The sequence below is a fragment of the Betta splendens genome, chromosome 5 (assembly GCF_900634795.4).
Source record: "Betta splendens chromosome 5, fBetSpl5.4, whole genome shotgun sequence".
NCBI classification, from domain to species: Eukaryota; Metazoa; Chordata; class Actinopteri; order Anabantiformes; family Osphronemidae; genus Betta; species Betta splendens.
Window position 1 is genome coordinate 1,413,725 of NC_040885.2, and position 19,327 is coordinate 1,433,051.

General features: G+C 41.3%; 1 long non-coding RNA gene and 13 other non-coding genes across 14 annotated transcripts; 13 read left to right on the forward strand and 1 right to left on the reverse strand.

Moving 5' to 3' along the window:
* Positions 1-2,863: 2,863 nt before the first annotated feature.
* Positions 2,864-6,228, reverse strand: LOC129604130 (uncharacterized). The gene is made up of 2 exons (XR_008694786.1): positions 5,420-6,228; positions 2,864-3,007 (listed from the first exon to the last, which is right to left on the reverse strand). It is a non-coding gene; the product is annotated as an uncharacterized LOC129604130 (long non-coding RNA).
* Positions 6,229-7,276: 1,048 nt separating this feature from the next.
* trnak-uuu (transfer RNA lysine (anticodon UUU)) lies at positions 7,277-7,349 on the forward strand. Its single transcript has one exon. It is a non-coding gene; the product is annotated as a tRNA-Lys (tRNA).
* Positions 7,350-8,035: 686 nt separating this feature from the next.
* On the forward strand, positions 8,036-8,108 carry trnak-uuu (transfer RNA lysine (anticodon UUU)). The gene has a single exon. It is a non-coding gene; the product is annotated as a tRNA-Lys (tRNA).
* A 1,335-nt stretch (positions 8,109-9,443) lies between these two features.
* trnak-uuu (transfer RNA lysine (anticodon UUU)) lies at positions 9,444-9,516 on the forward strand. Its single transcript has one exon. It is a non-coding gene; the product is annotated as a tRNA-Lys (tRNA).
* Positions 9,517-10,492: 976 nt separating this feature from the next.
* Positions 10,493-10,565, forward strand: trnak-uuu (transfer RNA lysine (anticodon UUU)). Its single transcript has one exon. It is a non-coding gene; the product is annotated as a tRNA-Lys (tRNA).
* Positions 10,566-11,540: 975 nt separating this feature from the next.
* On the forward strand, positions 11,541-11,613 carry trnak-uuu (transfer RNA lysine (anticodon UUU)). Its single transcript has one exon. It is a non-coding gene; the product is annotated as a tRNA-Lys (tRNA).
* A 686-nt stretch (positions 11,614-12,299) lies between these two features.
* trnak-uuu (transfer RNA lysine (anticodon UUU)) lies at positions 12,300-12,372 on the forward strand. Its single transcript has one exon. It is a non-coding gene; the product is annotated as a tRNA-Lys (tRNA).
* A 1,335-nt stretch (positions 12,373-13,707) lies between these two features.
* On the forward strand, positions 13,708-13,780 carry trnak-uuu (transfer RNA lysine (anticodon UUU)). Its single transcript has one exon. It is a non-coding gene; the product is annotated as a tRNA-Lys (tRNA).
* Positions 13,781-14,755: 975 nt separating this feature from the next.
* On the forward strand, positions 14,756-14,828 carry trnak-uuu (transfer RNA lysine (anticodon UUU)). Its single transcript has one exon. It is a non-coding gene; the product is annotated as a tRNA-Lys (tRNA).
* Positions 14,829-15,803: 975 nt separating this feature from the next.
* trnak-uuu (transfer RNA lysine (anticodon UUU)) lies at positions 15,804-15,876 on the forward strand. The gene has a single exon. It is a non-coding gene; the product is annotated as a tRNA-Lys (tRNA).
* Positions 15,877-16,562: 686 nt separating this feature from the next.
* trnak-uuu (transfer RNA lysine (anticodon UUU)) lies at positions 16,563-16,635 on the forward strand. Its single transcript has one exon. It is a non-coding gene; the product is annotated as a tRNA-Lys (tRNA).
* Positions 16,636-17,497: 862 nt separating this feature from the next.
* Positions 17,498-17,570, forward strand: trnak-uuu (transfer RNA lysine (anticodon UUU)). The gene has a single exon. It is a non-coding gene; the product is annotated as a tRNA-Lys (tRNA).
* Positions 17,571-18,226: 656 nt separating this feature from the next.
* On the forward strand, positions 18,227-18,299 carry trnak-uuu (transfer RNA lysine (anticodon UUU)). Its single transcript has one exon. It is a non-coding gene; the product is annotated as a tRNA-Lys (tRNA).
* Positions 18,300-18,846: 547 nt separating this feature from the next.
* Positions 18,847-18,919, forward strand: trnak-uuu (transfer RNA lysine (anticodon UUU)). The gene has a single exon. It is a non-coding gene; the product is annotated as a tRNA-Lys (tRNA).
* The last annotated feature ends 408 nt before the right edge of the window (positions 18,920-19,327 follow it).

Consider the following 19,327-nt stretch of genomic DNA (forward strand, 5'->3'; position numbering starts at 1 on the left):
ATCAGATAGCCCTCGTCAAAGTCATTACGTGAATTAGAGTTGGGGTTTTTGAACATAGTTCATTGTGTCATTTGATACGAGAGTGTTGCTGAGGTCGCACGCATGATGAGACCTTTAACCAGTGGGATAACGCAAAAACCAAACAAGAGAATCACAGCCATCTCAATTATAAAGGAAACAGCTGTGGACATGAGGACAGATTTCCATTTTCCAGACATTTCGTCTAGCCAATTTCCAAGGGAAAGAACCTATACCAGAGTTAGCTGAGATTCTGAAGGCCGTGGAGCGCCTTCGCCACAATACCATTAGAATCAGTGTTATTCAGGATGTAAGTACAACACGCGTCTCCAAACATAACACAACCGCCTTTTTTCTTTGCTAACAACGTGTCTACGGCCATTCAATTGTAATGTAATAAAGATAATTAATGTATGATAGCCATAGGTTTCCGGTGGGGTTCTGTATCATATAATCTTAAGATAGATTTCATGCTTTCGGATCTTTAAATGTACATTTGCGTCTAGAGCGAATAGGAGATTCAGGGATTTAACCAGAATGATGATGCGTTTTGTCTCATAACCTCTGTCATCTGTAGATGAAGGATAAAAACTAATTGTAGCAGTGAATAAGTGATTGTGAGCAAATTAAACACCAAATCAACTATATTATATTTAATATTATATATATATTTATATAGATAGTATATAGATATTTAAACTCAGTGTTGTTGTTGTGAATTTTCTCATTCAAAAATAGTGTGTAAAGTTACAAGGAAACATCATATGATAAAGGCAATAATCAGAGTAACATAAAATGTCTAACGCAACGAGGTTACAATTGATGTCTTGTAACAATCTGCTTCGTCCTGTTGAACAGTAGCGTTAGATTGTTTCCAACCTGTGTGTTGAAGTATTGATTGTTCGTTGGGGTTCTTCAGGTTGTGATCAGCTGATCACAGAGACACTTGGGATTCGTTATCACCGCCAGGTTTCCTCCCAATGTCGTCTGAGTCACTGTCACTCCCGTGATGTGAAGAGTCTACACGTCGTCCAGCGTCGGCAACTCAAGGCTGCTCGTGTGTGTGTTTTCTCAGGAACGTGTGTGTAGATGTATGATCTGATAGTGTGATTCATCGGCGCAGCTTCAGGCGGCGCTTGGCTCACACCTTTAGCTGAACGGTCAACGCAGCCTCGCCTCAGTGCGTGTGTGAGCACAGCGAGGGTCGTTCTTCTCAATTCTTTTCGTCAGTGGTGGTTTTCTTGTGTGGTGTAGATGTAGATGGAGGGTCGTCTGTTGGATCCGGGACCTTCTTGCAGTGGAGTGGATCCAAGTCGCTCTCTCTGCGATCTTTACAGCCGTGTGGGTCGTCAGAAGGACCTGGAAGTGGCCTCGCCACCGTTTGGAGTTCCAGTGCTTCCTCCTGAACTCCTTAACGATCACCCAGTGCCCTGGTTGGATGGTGTAATGGTCCTGTCGCCTGCTTTCACCTGTTGGGAAATCTGAATTATGGGGAAAAGGTGTTTGGGCGGCACGGCGTGTCATCAGGCCCAAACCAGACTCCATGGCTACAGGTGGAACCATTCGTCAGCCAGAGTCTGCGTTCCTGCGAGGTAGAAAATGTTTAAAGCACAGGGAGAGAGGAAGAAAGGAAGGAAAGGATAGAGAGAGTTGGAGAGAGGGAACAAGGATGAGGAGAGGAAACGAGGATCAGGAGAGGGAGGGGTTGTCGTCCTTCGCAGCAGCGTCTGCAGCTGAATGTCGGCAGAAACAAAGTCGTCACTGATGATGTAAAAACAGCATTAGCTGTAGGCAGCAGGACAGCGTCCAGCAAAGCAGAACCTAATCATGATGTGAGATAGGTTTGCAATTAGACTTCAAAAAAGCTTCCTATGCTTCCACAGAGCGTCTGTGGAGTCCATGTAGATGGTAACAGACTCTCCTTCTGCTCGTTTACTAGCTTCAGTCAATGTGATCAACTCTGCAGCCTGAGCAGAGTAGTGTCTTAGCAAAGTGCCAGACTTCAAAGACGACCTCTTGATAGTAACGTTCAGCATGTTGAGTAAGGTGGTGTTGCATCTAAGCCATCGTGCTGTAGAAAGTGGGATCTATTCCAAAAGAATCAAAGACACAGTATGAGGACAAAGAACAGAAGTCGTACAACCTGATCTCTCATCCACTGTTTGAGTGAAAGGTCGCATAGGGTCAGATCAGGAAGACCCAAGGTAGGAGCCAACTGAAGAGCAAGCATGAGGTCAGTGAACGTTGTTCAGCCTCAGACGTCCACGTGAGACAAGAAGTGGACGATGAAGACGTCTGCATCAGAACCCTGAGTGGGGCCTCAAAGACATTTAAGTTAGGAACGAAAGTCCTACAATAAGAACAAAAACCTAGAAAAGACATCAGCTGTTTATACGTGCACGGTTTAGGCAGGTTTCAAATTGCTTCAAATCTGTTGGGTGAGATGGATTTGCCATCAGCTGTAATTACAATGACCCAGAAAATAACCTTAGTCTGAACAAACTGTAATTTAGACAGGCTCTCTTTGTGGCCTTTAGCATCCAATGTTTCAGTATCTTAGAGGTGTCTGCAGTAACACCATCTATGGCTTCTTTCAAGAGGGTGTTGTTGTTTACATGGTCTGTGGTCAGATTTAGGTGTGATGACCACTGGTTCACATCCTCTGATCAAACCTACATCATGTCTGTGTGTGAGCCACAGGGAAGCAGGGCTTCCTGTAAGGCTGAGTGTTGGGTCAGAGCGTCCTCTGAAATGAAAATAAAAACAAAAGCATGTAGTGTGTCATTAGAATACGGAGGTACCCAGTTCACTGTTTGCTGCACATGACGGGCAAAATAAAAAAAGGTTTTCTAAAAGTATGCAAAGTAGGTGAATACGTCACATGGGGTCAGAAGTCGTTCACCAGTCTCCACCCCGTTGACATCTGTTCACGAAAGGACCCACGTCCTGCATCTGTCTCCATCATGTTTTCACAGAGGGACGTGTGGAACTGTAGAATAAACATCAAAAATCTTTTTTGTTCGTTAGTAAAAGAAATCGCAAGCGCAGACCTGTGTTCATCCCAAAAGAATGAAGTTGAGGTCAGTTTGAGTGTGTGTGTGAAATCATAAACAAGCTGTGATGCAGCCTGTGTGAGGGCCTCAGTTACAGCCCCCCCTCAGCAGCCACTGATAAGAGCACAGCTGAGCTGAAGTTAACACCAACAAAAGAGGGATTATTTAGAATGTCTGTAGATGTAACCTGCACTCCGTCTGGAGTGAAAATCAATCAAATACCTAAACTACACAAGATCTCTTCCTAAAAATTTAACTGGGCACAAGTTTGAAAGCAAAAATGAATGTTAAGGTGTCTTGCTGTCAGATGTTGCACAAGACAGTGAAAGAATTAGTTTTTCTTTAATAGTCTGGTACGTACAGTAATTATTATTACTTCTCTCTAATAGTCGTCTTCCCTTTAATAGTCATTAATAGTCTGTTTCAGTCGGTTTCAGTCTTCCTATGGTCTGGTTTTGTTTTTTCTACAGTCTGTTTTGTTTTCCTATAGTCTGGCCAGACAAACCTATATTGTGCACAAACCCTTTTAGAAACATAGAGGATTTTATTACTGAATTTGTTGCAAGTTAAAATAGTTTGAACCCATCAGACTGTAAAGTCATGCAGCAGTTGTCATTTAGCTGTTTGTCATCATTTTAAAATCACTCTGTGGGATTTTTTTAAGCAAAAAGCGATTCTTCATTGCAAGCAGATAAGCATGAACATGAATTTGAGCGTGTATCAGCTGTAAGCGTGTTTCTTCATTGCGTGTATGAATGTGTGTGTGTGTTTGCGGTACCGTCTTGTACGTCACGTGAAAAGGAACCGTCACCTTCCTCCTTCCCCAACCATCAGTCTGATGTGAGCGCCAGCGGGTGAAGCCTGACGTAGATGGGACAGTTGTTCCTCGATGACAGACCTTTCCTGGATCCTCAGATGCAGCTCTTTTGGGCCGATCACGTCTGAAGCCTCTCCTGTTGTTTGAACCAGTGTCTGTGTCAGAGCACGTCTTCTCTGCTGTTGCTCTGTCCTTGTTTTCCTTTGCTGATTGTCATAAGCAGGTGTCTGTCAGACACACACGCTTGTAGTAGCTGGTTCATCTGATGAGCCCAGAACGTGATGGCTGCAGACGTTGTGGGAGTCTGTGAGGCGTCCATGCTGTGGTCTGTGTCCTCCAGCTGCTGTGGTATCAGAGCTTCCACCCCGTTCTGGTTGTTGGTCGGCGCTTCTTCTCCTTCGGTTCTTCTGCTGATGGTGGGAAAGGAGTCCAGATCCGGATTTACCCTCATCGCGCTCGGTTCTGCATTAGAATAGAGAGCAGAAACAGTGGGAGCATTTGATCTTGACATGATGTGTGTGTGGTGTGCGTGTGGTGTGGCAGAGTGCAAACAATTCTTCCCCAGAGTTGTTATCTCCTTTTTTTTTTTTTTCTGTTACTCTCATCTCTCTTTTGTTTCTTTTAGGGCTTTAGTTTTCATAGTTTTGCTTTTTCAAATCTCATCTCTTGTATCTAACTTTTCTTTTAAAGGTGCATATGTCTTTTACACAAGCGATTCTCCTTTAGAACCCATAACCAGTTTCCCACTAATGGAAACATGAAACGCACTAATAACCATATTTACTTTTTACTTTTAATTACTTTTACTTTTGTAATGCTGCAGTCTGGTGGTGGAGACTTAGATCGCCCCGAACCCATCTTTCAGAGTCCCGGCGGTTTTCTGCCTTAGACTTTTTTGTGTTCCGGCCGGAACCTTTTTTCGAAATTTCTCTTCCACGGACGTCTCCGTAGAAAGGGAACCGCTCAGATCAGCGACAGGGTTCTCGGAAGTGGTCCCTCACCGTCAGGCCCCTCTAAGACCCGGGTCCCTCGTATCTCAAAACCACTTCCCCCTGCAAACGCGCTCCGTATTTCAGAAGCCGTCTTTTATTTCCTTGTCCACTCCCTTTGGACTGCGCTCAGATCTGCACACTGGTCTGTATCCTCAGTACAGACAAAACAAGCTCGGTCCCACGAGCCAATCCTTAGCAACCACCGTCTCGGCCACCAGGGCAGACTTTGACCTAATTAATTTTTTACCCAAATATTAAATTTTAAAATTATAATTTTTTTCCCCTAATATTATATTTTGGATGTTTTCAGCCAAATAGTCGTTTTAGAAATATTATCATCTCTAGTCCTAGTTATATTTTCTTTTGTCGTTGTTTTAGTCTAGTTGGGGATGTTTTAGAATTAATTGTTATTTGACTTACTTTCCCTAAACCAAATGATCAGAGCCAAGTAAACCCGAATACCTGAAACCAATTTCAAACCCGTTTTCTTTTTTTTTTTTTTTCTTCGATAAGTCGCAACAAAACGGAATCTCTCTCACCGGGCCGAGTAGAGGTTGCATTTTGAGTTCGTTGGATCTCGTCAGAGGCGATCCAGACGGGTGAGCAGTCCTCCCACTCAGAACAGCTGTAGAGGTTTGGAGGCTGAGCGACCCTAGTCCTCAGGACTATCGTCCCTGGTCACACCGTCCAGACGACCTGCAGCGGATCCTGTTCGTAGACGCCAATTTCTGTGGTGGAAATTTTCCATAAAGAAGTAGATGAGAGAGAGTTGTCCTTTTGTGCGATTTATTGAAATAATAAAGAAAATAAAAATAATGGGGAAAGCAAATAAAAAGCATGGATGTTGATCGTGCACATCAACAAACCAAAAACCAGCTGGGGAGATCAGTGCACACACCACGAAGGTGTGATGCAAAGAGCCCACGATCCTCAAGTTGCTTCTGCCTTTTAACCCCTTTCTCTGGCTCTGGTGGAATGTCTCTCTGCAGCAATGGAATTGTTTGCGCCACCTTATCTCGCTGTGAGTGAGAATGTTTGCTTTCTCACTTCTGCATCGTCATGTCTTGTTATTCAAAGGAAGGAACACCGAGCTTCCAAGACAAGATGCATTTGCTTTAACAGCCTTGGGTCTGGTGGGGAGTCAGATAGGATGGAGCCAGAGTCCGGGTGTAAAAGACAAACATATATCAGAAATTATTAGTCAGTCAAATGGAGCATCAGATGTTTAGACTTGATGTACGTCAGGGCACAAGAGATTATTTGTTTGTGTAAGAATGTTCAGTATTGCACCTAACCAGCACATGACGAGTGTGTTGGATAAGAAACAGCACAAGGCAAAATTTTTCCATTACAGTATCTCAGTCGGTAGAGCATCAGACTTTTAATCTGAGGGTCCAGGGTTCAAGTCCCTGTTCAGGCGAGTTTGTCAGGTTTTGAGGTGCATAATGGTATTCTCAATACTCTAGGAGTCAAATCATGATATCAAGTGGTCCTAGGCAGAAGTTTTTCTAAATAAGCACAAGGTTTTTAATCCTAGGATCCCGAGATCAAGTCATTTTTCAGGTAACTAATCCTTTTTTTTATGGTAAAAACAACAAAGATGTCATGAACTGCCTGGTGTTCTTGTGATTACTTAGACAATGACACCAAGGTATCAAGCTGGCCCATGCAAAAGTCGGTCACATCCATGTAGTAGACCTTCATCCCTTGTAAATTTGTTTCACTGTGAAGGATGCACATATTTGTTTAATTGAAGAGGTAATTTTTTTGTGTGGACAACTCAGAGACTCAATGCACCACACTTGGCAAACTATTTTTTGTGGTCAGCTGTAGTAGGAATTTTACATGTGTAGGAGTACCTGTACTTGAAGCCTGGGTTCGCTTTGTGCGCCACTCTTGGTAAACTAGTTTTTGTGATTGGCTGTACTTGGAACTTTAAAAGTGTAGAAGCAGTTGTTGTTAAAGGCTAGGTACTTTAGATGGTAGAGTATCAAATTTTTATTCTGAGGGGCCAGGGTTCAAGTCCCTGTTCAGGTGATCCTTAATTAGAGCCAACCATCAGGTTTTTAAGTGCACGGTGTAATTTCCACCACTCATACAGTCAAGTCATACTATCAAGAAGGTCCAAGGTTCAAGTCCCTGCTCAGGTAAGCCATTCCTAGAGCTGACCGTCAGCTTTTAAAGTGCATCATGTTATTACCACTATTCATAGAGTCATGTCACGGTATCAAGTGCTCCCAGGCAGTAGGTGATTTAACTGATCGCCAGTCCCTAAATGTGAGGATTCTGTGTTTAAGTATGATTACATGTAACTAATTTTACTTCCAAAAATTTATTTCAGGTCAATAAGTCAATAATATTAGGACTGTAAACGTCTAGGAAGAGTTTTAGTTGAGGCCTGGGTAGCTCAGTCGGTAGAGCATCAGACTTTTAATCTGAGGGTCCAGGGTTCAAGTCCCTGTTCAGGCGAGTTTGTCAGGTTTTGAGGTGCATGATGGTATTCTCAATACTCTTACACTCAAATCATGGTATCAAGTGCTCCCAGGCAGTAGTTTTTCTAAATCAGCGCGAGTTTTTTAATCTGAGGATCCCGAGAGCAAGTCATTTTTCAGGTGACTAATCCTATTTTCTAAGTTAAAAACAACCAAGATGTCTTGAAATGCCCAGGGTTCTTGTCAATACTTAGACAATGACACCGAAGTATCAAGCTGGCCCATGCAAAAGTCAGTCACATCCATGTAGTAGACCTTTAAGGCTGGGTACCTCAGATGGTAGAGTATCAAACTTTTATTCTGAGGGGCCAGGGTTCAAGAATCATGAGGTCATAAAGTGCACGGTATAATTTCCACTAATCATACAGTCATATCATAGTATCAAGAGCGTCCAGGGTTCAAGTCCCTGTTCAGTTGAGTGATTCCTAGAGCTGACCGTCAGCTTTTAAAGTGCATCATGTTATTACCACTATTCATAGAGTCATGTCACGGTATCAAGTGCTCCCAGGCAGTAATTGATCTAACTGATCGCCGGTCCCTAAATCTGAGGAATATGTGTTTAAGTATGTTTTCATGCAACTAATTTTACTTCCAACAATTTATTTCAGGTCACTAAGTCACTAGTATTAGGAATGTAAATGTCTAGGAAGAGTTTTAGGTGAGGCCTGGGTAGCTCAGACGGTAGAGCATCAGACTTTTAATCTGAGGGTCCAGGGTTCAAGTCCCTGTTCAGGCTAGTTTGTCAGGTTTTGAGGTGCATGATGGTATTCTCAATACTCTAGGAGTCAAATCATGATATCAAGTGGTCCCAGGCTGTAGCTTTTCTAAATAAGCACAAGGTTTTTAATCCTAGGATCCCGAGATCAAGTCATTTTTCAGGTAACTAATCCTTTTTTTTATGGTAAAAACAACAAAGATGTCATGAACTGCCTGGTGTTCTTGTGATTACTTAGACAATGACACCAAGATATCAAGCTGGCCCATGCAAAAGTCGGTCACATCCATGTAGTAGACCTTCATCCCTTGTAAATTTGTTTCACTGTGAAGGATGCACATATTTGTTTAATTGAAGAGGTAATTTTTTTGTGTGGACAACTCAGAGACTCAATGCACCACACTTGGCAAACTAATTTTTGTGGTCAGCTGTAGTAGGAATGTTACATGTGTAGGAGTACCTGTACTTGAAGCCTGGGTTCGCTTTGTGCGCCACTCTTGGTAAACTAATTTTTGTGATTGGCTGTACTTGGAACTTTAAAAGTGTAGAAGCAGTTGTTGTTAAAGGCTGGGTACTTTAAATGGTAGAGTATCAAATTTTTATTCTGATGGGCCAGGGTTCAAGTCCCTGTTCAGTTGAGTGATTCCTAGAGCTGACCGTCAGCTTTTAAAGTGCATCATGTTATTACGACTATTCATAGAGTCATGTCACAGTATCAAGTGCTCCCAGGCCGTAGGTGATTTAACTGATCGCCAGTCCCTAAATGTGAGGATTCTGTGTTTAAGTATGTTTTCATGTAACTAATTTTACTTCCAACAATTTATTTCAGGTCACTAAGTCAATAATATTACTTTCTAAGTTAAAAACACCCAAGATGTCTTGAAATGCCTGGTGTTCTTGTGATTACTTAGACAATGACACCAAGGTATCAAGCTGGCTCATGCAGAAGTTAGTCACATCCATGTAGTAGACCTTCATCCCTTGTAAACTTGTTTCACTGTGAAGGATGCACATATTTGTTTAATTGAAGAGGTATTTTTTTTTGTGTGGACAACTCAGAGACTCAATGCACCACACTTGGCAAACTAGTTTTTGTGATCAGCTGTAGTAGGAATTTTAAATGAGTAACTGTACCTGTAATGGAAGCCTGGGTTCGCTTTGTGCACCACTCTTGGCAAACTATTTTTTGTGATTGGCTGTACTTGGAACTTTAAAAGTGTAGAAGCAGTTGGTGTTAAAGTCTGGTCTGTGTTCAAGTATGTTTTCAGGCAATTAATTTTACTTCCAACAATTTATTTCAGGTCACTAAGTCACTAATATTAGGAATGTAAACGTCTAGGAAGAATTTTAGTTGAGGCCTGGGTAGCTCAGTCGGTAGAGCATCAGACTTTTAATCTGAGGGTCCAGGGTTCAAGTCCCTGTTCAGGCGAGTTTGTCAGGTTTTGAGGTGCATGATGGTATTCTCAATACTCTAGGAGTCAAATCATGATATCAAGTGGTCCTAGGCAGTAGTTTTTCTAAATAAGCACAAGGTTTTTAATCCTAGGATCCCGAGATCAAGTCATTTTTCAGGTAACTAATCCTTTTTTTTAAGGTAAAAACAACAAAGATGTCATGAACTGCCTGGTGTTCTTGTGATTACTTAGACAATGACACCAAGGTATCAAGCTGGCCCATGCAAAAGTCGGTCACATCCATGTAGTAGACCTTCATCCCTTGTAAATTTGTCTCACTGTGAAGGATGCACATATTTGTTTAATTGAAGAGGTATTTTTTTTGTGTGGACAACTCAGAGACTCAATGCACCACACTTGGCAAACTAATTTTTGTGGTCAGCTGTAGTAGGAATGTTACATGTGTAGGAGTACCTGTACTTGAAGCCTGGGTTCGCTTTGTGCGCCACTCTTGGTAAACTAGTTTTTGTGATTGGCTGTACTTGGAACTTTAAAAGTGTAGAAGCAGTTGTTGTTAAAGGCTGGGTACTTTAAATGGTAGAGTATCAAATTTTTATTCTGAGGGGCCAGGGTTCAAGTCCCTGTTCAGGTGATCCTTAATTAGAGCCAACCATCAGGTTTTTAAGTGCACGGTGTAATTTCCACCACTCAAACAGTCAAGTCATACTATCAAGAAGGTCCAAGGTTAAAGTCCCTGCTCAGGTAAGCCATTCCTAGAGCTGACCGTCAGCTTTTAAAGTGCATCATGTTATTACCACTATTCATAGAGTCATGTCACGGTATCAAGTGCTCCTAGGCAGTAGGTGATTTAACTGATCGCCAGTCCCTAAATGTGAGGATTCTGTGTTTAAGTATGTTTTCAGGCAACTAATTTTACTTCCAACAATTTATTTCAGGTCACTAAGTCACTAATATTAAGAATGTAAATGTCTAGGAAGAGTTTTAGTTGAGGCCTGGGTAGCTCAGACGGTAGAGCATCAGAATTTTAATCTGAGGGTCCAGGGTTCAAGTCCCTGTTCAGGCTAGTTTGTCAGGTATTGAGGTGCATGATGGTATTCTCAATACTCTAGGAGTCAAATCATGATATCAAGTGGTCCTAGGCAGTAGTTTTTTTAAAAGAGCGCATGTTTTTTATCCTGAGGATCCCGGGATCAAATCATTTTTCAGGTAACTAATCATATTTTCTAAGTTAAAAACAACCAAGATGTCTTGAAATGCCCGGTGTTCTTGTGATTACCTAGACAATGACACCAAGGTATCAAGCTGGCCCATGCAAAAGTCGGTCACATCCATGTAGTAGACTTTCATCCCTTGTAAATTTGTCTCACTGTGAAGGATGCGCATATTTGTTTAATTGAAGAGGTAATTTTTTGTGTGGACAACTCAGAGACTCAATGCACCACACCTTGCAAACTAAATTTTGTGGTCAGCTGTAGTAGGAATGTTACATGTGTAGGAGTACCTGTACTTGAAGCCTGGGTTCGCTTTGTGCGCCACTCTTGGTAAACTAGTTTTTGTGATTGGCTGTACTTGGAACTTTAAAAGTGTAGAAGCAGTTGTTGTTAAAGGCTGGGTACTTTAGATGGTAGAGTATCAAATTTTTATTCTGAGGGGCCAGGGTTCAAGTCCCTGTTCAGGTGATCCTTAATTAGAGCCAACCATCAGGTTTTTAAGTGCACGGTGTAATTTCCACCACTCATACGGTCAAGTCATACTATCAAGAAGGTCCAAGGTTCAAGTCCCTGCTCAGGTAAGCCATTCCTAGAGCTGACCGTCAGCTTTTAAAGTGCATCATGTTATTACCACTATTCATAGAGTCATGTCACGGTATCAAGTGCTCCCAGGCAGTAAGTGATTTAACTGATCGCCAGTCCCTAAATGTGAGGATTCTGTGTTTAAGTATGATTACAAGTAACTAATTTTACTTCCAAAAATTTATTTCAGGTCACTAAGTAAATAATATTAGGACTGTAAACGTCTAGGAAGAGTTTTAGTTGAGGCCTGGGTAGCTCAGTCGGTGGAGCATCAGACTTTTAATCTGAGGGTCCAGGGTTCAAGTCCCTGTTCAGGCGAGTTTGTCAGGTTTTGAGGTGCATGATGGTATTTTCAATACTCTTACACTCAAATCATGGTATCAAGTGCTCCCAGGCAGTAGTTTTACTAAATCAGCGCAAGTTTTTTAATCTGAGGATCCCGGGAGCAAGTCATTTTTCAGGTGACTAATCCTATTTTCTAAGTTAAAAACAACCAAGATGTCTTGAAATGCCCAGGGTTCTTGTCAATACTTAGACAATGACACCGAAGTATCAAGCTGGCCCATGCAAAAGTCAGTCACATCCATGTAGTAGACCTTTAAGGCTGGGTACCTCAGATGGTAGAGTATCAAACTTTTATTCTGAGGGGCCAGGGTTCAAGAATCATGAGGTCATAAAGTGCACGGTATAATTTCCACTAATCATACAGTCATATCATAGTATCAAGAGCGTCCAGGGTTCAAGTCCCTGTTCAGTTGAGTGATTCCTAGAGCTGACCGTCAGCTTTTAAAGTGCATCATGTTATTACCACTATTCATAGAGTCATGTCACGGTATCAAGTGCTCCCAGGCAGTAATTGATCTAACTGATCGCCGGTCCCTAAATCTGAGGAATATGTGTTTAAGTATGTTTTCATGCAACTAATTTTACTTCCAACAATTTATTTCAGGTCACTAAGTCACTAGTATTAGGAATGTAAATGTCTAGGAAGAGTTTTAGGTGAGGCCTGGGTAGCTCAGACGGTAGAGCATCAGACTTTTAATCTGAGGGTCCAGGGTTCAAGTCCCTGTTCAGGCTAGTTTGTCAGGTTTTGAGGTGCATGATGGTATTCTCAATACTCTAGGAGTCAAATCATGATATCAAGTGGTCCCAGGCAGTAGCTTTTCTAAATAAGCACAAGGTTTTTAATCCTAGGATCCCGAGATCAAGTCATTTTTCAGGTAACTAATCCTTTTTTTTATGGTAAAAACAACAAAGATGTCATGAACTGCCTGGTGTTCTTGTGATTACTTAGACAATGACACCAAGATATCAAGCTGGCCCATGCAAAAGTCGGTCACATACATGTAGTAGACCTTCATCCCTTGTAAATTTGTTTCACTGTGAAGGATGCACATATTTGTTTAATTGAAGAGGTAATTTTTTTGTGTGGACAACTCAGAGACTCAATGCACCACACTTGGCAAACTAATTTTTGTGGTCAGCTGTAGTAGGAATGTTACATGTGTAGGAGTACCTGTACTTGAAGCCTGGGTTCGCTTTGTGCGCCACTCTTGGTAAACTAGTTTTTGTGATTGGCTGTACTTGGAACTTTAAAAGTGTAGAAGCAGTTGTTGTTAAAGGCTGGGTACTTTAGTTGGTAGAGTATCAAATTTTTATTCTGATGGGCCAGGGTTCAAGTCCCTGTTCAGTTGAGTGATTCCTAGAGCTGACCGTCAGCTTTTAAAGTGCATCATGTTATTACGACTATTCATAGAGTCATGTCACAGTATCAAGTGCTCCCAGGCCGTAGGTGATTTAACTGATCGCCAGTCCCTAAATGTGAGGATTCTGTGTTTAAGTATGTTTTCATGTAACTAATTTTACTTCCAACAATTTATTTCAGGTCACTAAGTCAATAATATTACTTTCTAAGTTAAAAACACCCAAGATGTCTTGAAATGCCTGGTGTTCTTGTGATTACTTAGACAATGACACCAAGGTATCAAGCTGGCTCATGCAGAAGTTAGTCACATCCATGTAGTAGACCTTCATCCCTTGTAAACTTGTTTCACTGTGAAGGATGCACATATTTGTTTAATTGAAGAGGTATTTTTTTTTGTGTGGACAACTCAGAGACTCAATGCACCACACTTGGCAAACTAGTTTTTGTGATCAGCTGTAGTAGGAATTTTAAATGAGTAACTGTACCTGTAATGGAAGCCTGGGTTCGCTTTGTGCACCACTCTTGGCAAACTATTTTTTGTGATTGGCTGTACTTGGAACTTTAAAAGTGTAGAAGCAGTTGGTGTTAAAGTCTGGTCTGTGTTCAAGTATGTTTTCAGGCAATTAATTTTACTTCCAACAATTTATTTCAGGTCACTAAGTCACTAATATTAGGAATGTAAACGTCTAGGAAGAGTTTTAGTTGAGGCCTGGGTAGCTCAGTCGGTAGAGCATCAGACTTTTAATCTGAGGGTCCAGGGTTCAAGTCCCTGTTCAGGCGAGTTTGTCAGGTTTTGAGGTGCATGATGGTATTCTCAATACTCTAGGAGTCAAATCATGATATCAAGTGGTCCTAGGCAGTAGTTTTTCTAAATAAGCACAAGGTTTTTAATCCTAGGATCCCGAGATCAAGTCATTTTTCAGGTAACTAATCCTTTTTTTAAGGTAAAAACAACAAAGATGTCATGAACTGCCTGGTGTTCTTGTGATTACTTAGACAATGACACCAAGGTATCAAGCTGGCCCATGCAAAAGTCGGTCACATCCATGTAGTAGACCTTCATCCCTTGTAAATTTGTCTCACTGTGAAGGATGCACATATTTGTTTAATTGAAGAGGTATTTTTTTTGTGTGGACAACTCAGAGACTCAATGCACCACACTTGGCAAACTAATTTTGTGGTCAGCTGTAGTAGGAATGTTACATGTGTAGGAGTACCTGTACTTGAAGCCTGGGTTCGCTTTGTGCGCCACTCTTGGTAAACTAGTTTTTGTGATTGGCTGTACTTGGAACTTTAAAAGTGTAGAAGCAGTTTGTTGTTAAAGGCTGGGTACTTTAAATGGTAGAGTATCAAATTTTTATTCTGAGGGGCCAGGGTTCAAGTCCCTGTTCAGGTGATCCTTAATTAGAGCCAACCATCAGGTTTTTAAGTGCACGGTGTAATTTCTACCACTCAAACAGTCAAGTCATACTATCAAGAAGGTCCAAGGTTAAAGTCCCTGCTCAGGTAAGCCATTCCTAGAGCTGACCGTCAGCTTTTAAAGTGCATCATGTTATTACCACTATTCATAGAGTCATGTCACGGTATCAAGTGCTCCTAGGCAGTAGGTGATTTAACTGATCGCCAGTCCCTAAATGTGAGGATTCTGTGTTTAAGTATGTTTTCAGGCAACTAATTTTACTTCCAACAATTTATTTCAGGTCACTAAGTCACTAATATTAAGAATGTAAATGTCTAGGAAGAGTTTTAGTTGAGGCCTGGGTAGCTCAGACGGTAGAGCATCAGAATTTTAATCTGAGGGTCCAGGGTTCAAGTCCCTGTTCAGGCTAGTTTGTCAGGTTTTGAGGTGCATGATGGTATTCTCAATACTCTAGGAGTCAAATCATGATATGAAGTGGTCCTAGGCAGTAGTTTTTTTAAAAGAGCGCATGTTTTTTATCCTGAGGATCCCGGGATCAAATCATTTTTCAGGTAACTAATCATATTTTCTAAGTTAAAAACAACCAAGATGTCTTGAAATGCCCGGTGTTCTTGTGATTACCTAGACAATGACACCAAGGTATCAAGCTGGCCCATGCAAAAGTCGGTCACATCCATGTAGTAGACCTTCATCCCTTGTAAATTTGTCTCACTGTGAAGGATGCACATATTTGTTTAATTGAAGAGGTAATTTTTTGTGTGGACAACTCAGAGACTCAATGCACCACACTTGGCAAACTAATTTTTGTGGTCAGCTGTAGTAGGAATGTTACATGTGTAGGAGTACCTGTACTTGAAGCCTGGGTTCGCTTTGTGCGCCACTCTTGGTAAACTAGTTTTTGTGATTGGCTGTACTTGGAACTTTAAAAGTGTAGAAGCAGTTGTTGTTAAAGGCTGGGTACTTCAGATGGTAGAGTATCAAATTTTTATTCTGAGGGGCCAGGGTTCAAGTCCCTGTTCAGGTGATCCTTAATTAGAGCCAACCATCAGGTTTTTAAGTGCACGGTGTAATTTCCACCACTCATACAGTCAAGTCATACTATCAAGAAGGTCCAAGGTTCAAGTCCCTGCTCAGGTAAGCCATTCCTAGAGCTGACCGTCAGCTTTTAAAGTGCATCATGTTATTACCACTATTCATAGAGTCATGTCACGGTATCAAGTGCTCCCAGGCAGTAGGTGATTTAACTGATCGCCAGTCCCTAAATGTGAGGATTCTGTGTTTAAGTATGATTACATGTAACTAATTTTACTTCCAAAAATTTATTTCAGGTCACTAAGTCAATAATATTAGGACTGTAAACGTCTAGGAAGAGTTTTAGTTGCGGCCTGGGTAGCTCAGTCGGTAGAGCATCAGACTTTTAATCTGAGGGTCCAGGGTTCAAGTCCCTGTTCAGGCGAGTTTGTCAGGTTTTGAGGTGCATGATGGTATTCTCAATACTCTTACACTCAAATCATGGTATCAAGTGCTCCCAGGCAGTAGTTTTTCTAAATCAGCGCGAGTTTTTTAATCTGAGGATCCCGAGAGCAAGTCATTTTTCAGGTGACTAATCCTATTTTCTAAGTTAAAAACAACCAAGATGTCTTGAAATGCCCAGGGTTCTTGTCAATACTTAGACAATGACACCGAAGTATCAAGCTGGCCCATGCAAAAGTCAGTCACATCCATGTAGTAGACCTTTAAGGCTGGGTACCTCAGATGGTAGAGTATCAAACTTTTATTCTGAGGGGCCAGGGTTCAAGAATCATGAGGTCATAAAGTGCACGGTATAATTTCCACTAATCATACAGTCATATCATAGTATCAAGAGGGTCCAGGGTTCAAGTCCCTGTTCAGTTGAGTGATTCCTAGAGCTGACCGTCAGCTTTTAAAGTGCATCATGTTATTACCACTATTCATAGAGTCATGTCACGGTATCAAGTGCTCCCAGGCAGTAGTTGATCTAACTGATCGCCTGTCCCTAAATCTGAGTATTATGTGTTCAAGTATGTTTTCAGGCAACTAATTTTACTTCCAACAATTTATTTCAGGTCACTAAGTCACTAATATTAGGAATGTAAACGTCTAGGAAGAGTTTTAGTTGCGGCCTGGGTACCTCAGTCGGTAGAGCATCAGACTTTTAATCTGAGGGTCGAGGGTTCAAGTCCCTGTTCAGGCGAGTTTGTCAGGTTTTGAGGTGCATAATAGTATTCTCAATACTCTAGGAGTCAAATCATGATATCAAGTGGTCCTAGGCAGAAGTTTTTCTAAATAAGCACAAGGTTTTTAATCCTAGGATCCCGAGATCAAGTCATTTTTCAGGTAACTAATCCTTTTTTTTATGGTAAAAACAACAAAGATGTCATGAACTGCCTGGTGTTCTTGTGATTACTTAGACAATGACACCAAGGTATCAAGCTGGCCCATGCAAAAGTCGGTCACATCCATGTAGTAGACCTTCATCCCTTGTAAATTTGTTTCACTGTGAAGGATGCACATATTTGTTTAATTGAAGAGGTAATTTTTTTGTGTGGACAACTCAGAGACTCAATGCACCACACTTGGCAAACTAATTTTTGTGGTCAGCTGTAGTAGGAATTTTACATGTGTAGGAGTACCTGTACTTGAAGCCTGGGTTCGCTTTGTGCGCCACTCTTGGTAAACTAGTTTTTGTGATTGGCTGTACTTGGAACTTTAAAAGTGTAGAAGCAGTTGTTGTTAAAGGCTAGGTACTTTAGATGGTAGAGTATCAAATTTTTATTCTGAGGGGCCAGGGATCAAGTCCCTGTTCAGTTGAGTGATTCCTAGAGCTGACCGTCAGCTTTTAAAGTGCATCATGTTATTACGACTATTCATAGATTAATGTCACGGTATCAAGTGCTCCCAGGCAGTAGTTGATCTAACTGATCGCCTGTCCTAAATCTGAGGATTATGTGTTCAAGTATGTTTTCAGGCAACTAATTTTACTTCCAACAATTTATTTCAGGTCACTAAGTCACTAATATTAGGAATGTAAATGTCTAGGAAGAGTTTTAGTTGAGGCCTGCGTAGCTCAGACGGTAGAGCATCAGACTTTTAATCTGAGGGTCCAGTGTTCAAGTCCCTGTTCAGGCTAGTTTGTCAGGTTTTGAGGTGCATGATGGTATTCTCAATACTCTAGGAGTCAAATCATGATATCAAGTGGTCCTAGGCAGTAGGTTTTCTAAAAGAGCGCATGTTTTTTATTCTGAGGATCCCGGGATCAAATCATTTTTCAGGTAACTAATCCTATTTTCTAAGTTAAAAACAACAATGACACCAAGCTATCAAGCTTGCCCATGCAAAAGTCAGTCACATCCATGTAGTAGACCTTTAAGACTGGTTACCTCAGATGGTAGAGTATCAAACTATTAATCTGAGGGGCCAGGGTTCAAGAATCATGAGGTCATAAAGTGCACGGTATAATTTCCACTAATCATACAGTCATATCATAGTATCAAGAGGGTCCAGGGTTCAAGTCCCTGTTCAGTTGAGTGATTCCTAGAGCTGACCGTCAGCTTTTAAAGTGCATCATGTTATTACCACTATTCATAGAGTCATGTCACGGTATCAAGTGCTCCCAGGCCGTAGGTGATTTAACTGATCGCCAGTCCCTAAATGTGAGGATTCTGTGTTTAAGTATGTTTTGTTTACATGATTACATGTAACTAATTTTACTTCCAACAATTTATTTCAGGTCACTAAGTCACTAATATTAGGAATGTAAATGTCTAGGAAGAGTTTTAGTTGAGGCCTGGGTAGCTCAGTCGGTAGAGCGTAAGACTTTTAATCTGAGGGTCCAGGGTTCAAGTCCCTGTTCAGGCGAGTTTGTCAGGTTTTGAGGTGCATGATGGTATTCTCAATACTCTAGGAGTCAAATCATGATATCAAGTGGTCCTAGGCAGTAGTTTTTCTAAAAGAGCGCATGTTTTTTATTCTGAGGATCCCGGGATCAAATCATTTTTCAGGTAACTAATCCTTTTTTCTAAATTAAAAACAACAATGACACCAAGCTATCAAGCTGGCCCATGCAAAAGTCAGTCACATCCATGTAGTAGACCTTTAAGGCTGGGTACCTCAGATGGTAGAGTATCAAACTTATATTCTGAGGGGCCAGGGTTCAAGAATCATGAGGTCATAAAGTGCACGGTATAATTTCCACTAATCATACAGTCATATCATAGTATCAAGAGGGCCCAGGGTTCATGTCCCTGTTCAGTTGAGTGATTCCTAGAGCTAACCGTCAGCTTTTAAAGTGCATCATGTTATTACCACTATTCATAGAGTCATGTCACGGTACTTCTAGATTTATTTCAGGTCACTAAGTCACTAATATTAGGAATGTAAACGTCTAGGAAGAGTTTTAGTTGCGGCCTGGGTAGCTCAGACGGTAGAGCATCAGACTTTTAATCTGAGGGTCCAGGGTTCAAGTCCCTGTTCAGGCTAGTTTGTCAGGTTTTGAGGTGCATGATGGTATCCTCAATACTCTAGGAGTCAAATCATGATATCAAGTGGTCCTAGGCAGTAGTTATTCTAAATAAGCACAAGGTTTTTAATCCTAGGATCCCGAGATCAAGTCATTTTTCAGGTAACTAATCATATTTTCTAAGTTAAAAACAACCAAGATGTCTTGAAATGCCCGGTGTTCTTGTCAATACTTAGACAATGACACCGAAGTATCAAGCTGGCCCATGCAAAAGTCAGTCACATCCATGTGGTAGACCTTCAAGGCTGGGTACCTCAGATGGTAGAGTATCAAACTTTTATTCTGAGGGGCCAGGGTTCAAGAATCATGAGGTCATAAAGTGCACGGTATAATTTCCACTAATCATACAGTCATATCATAGTATCAA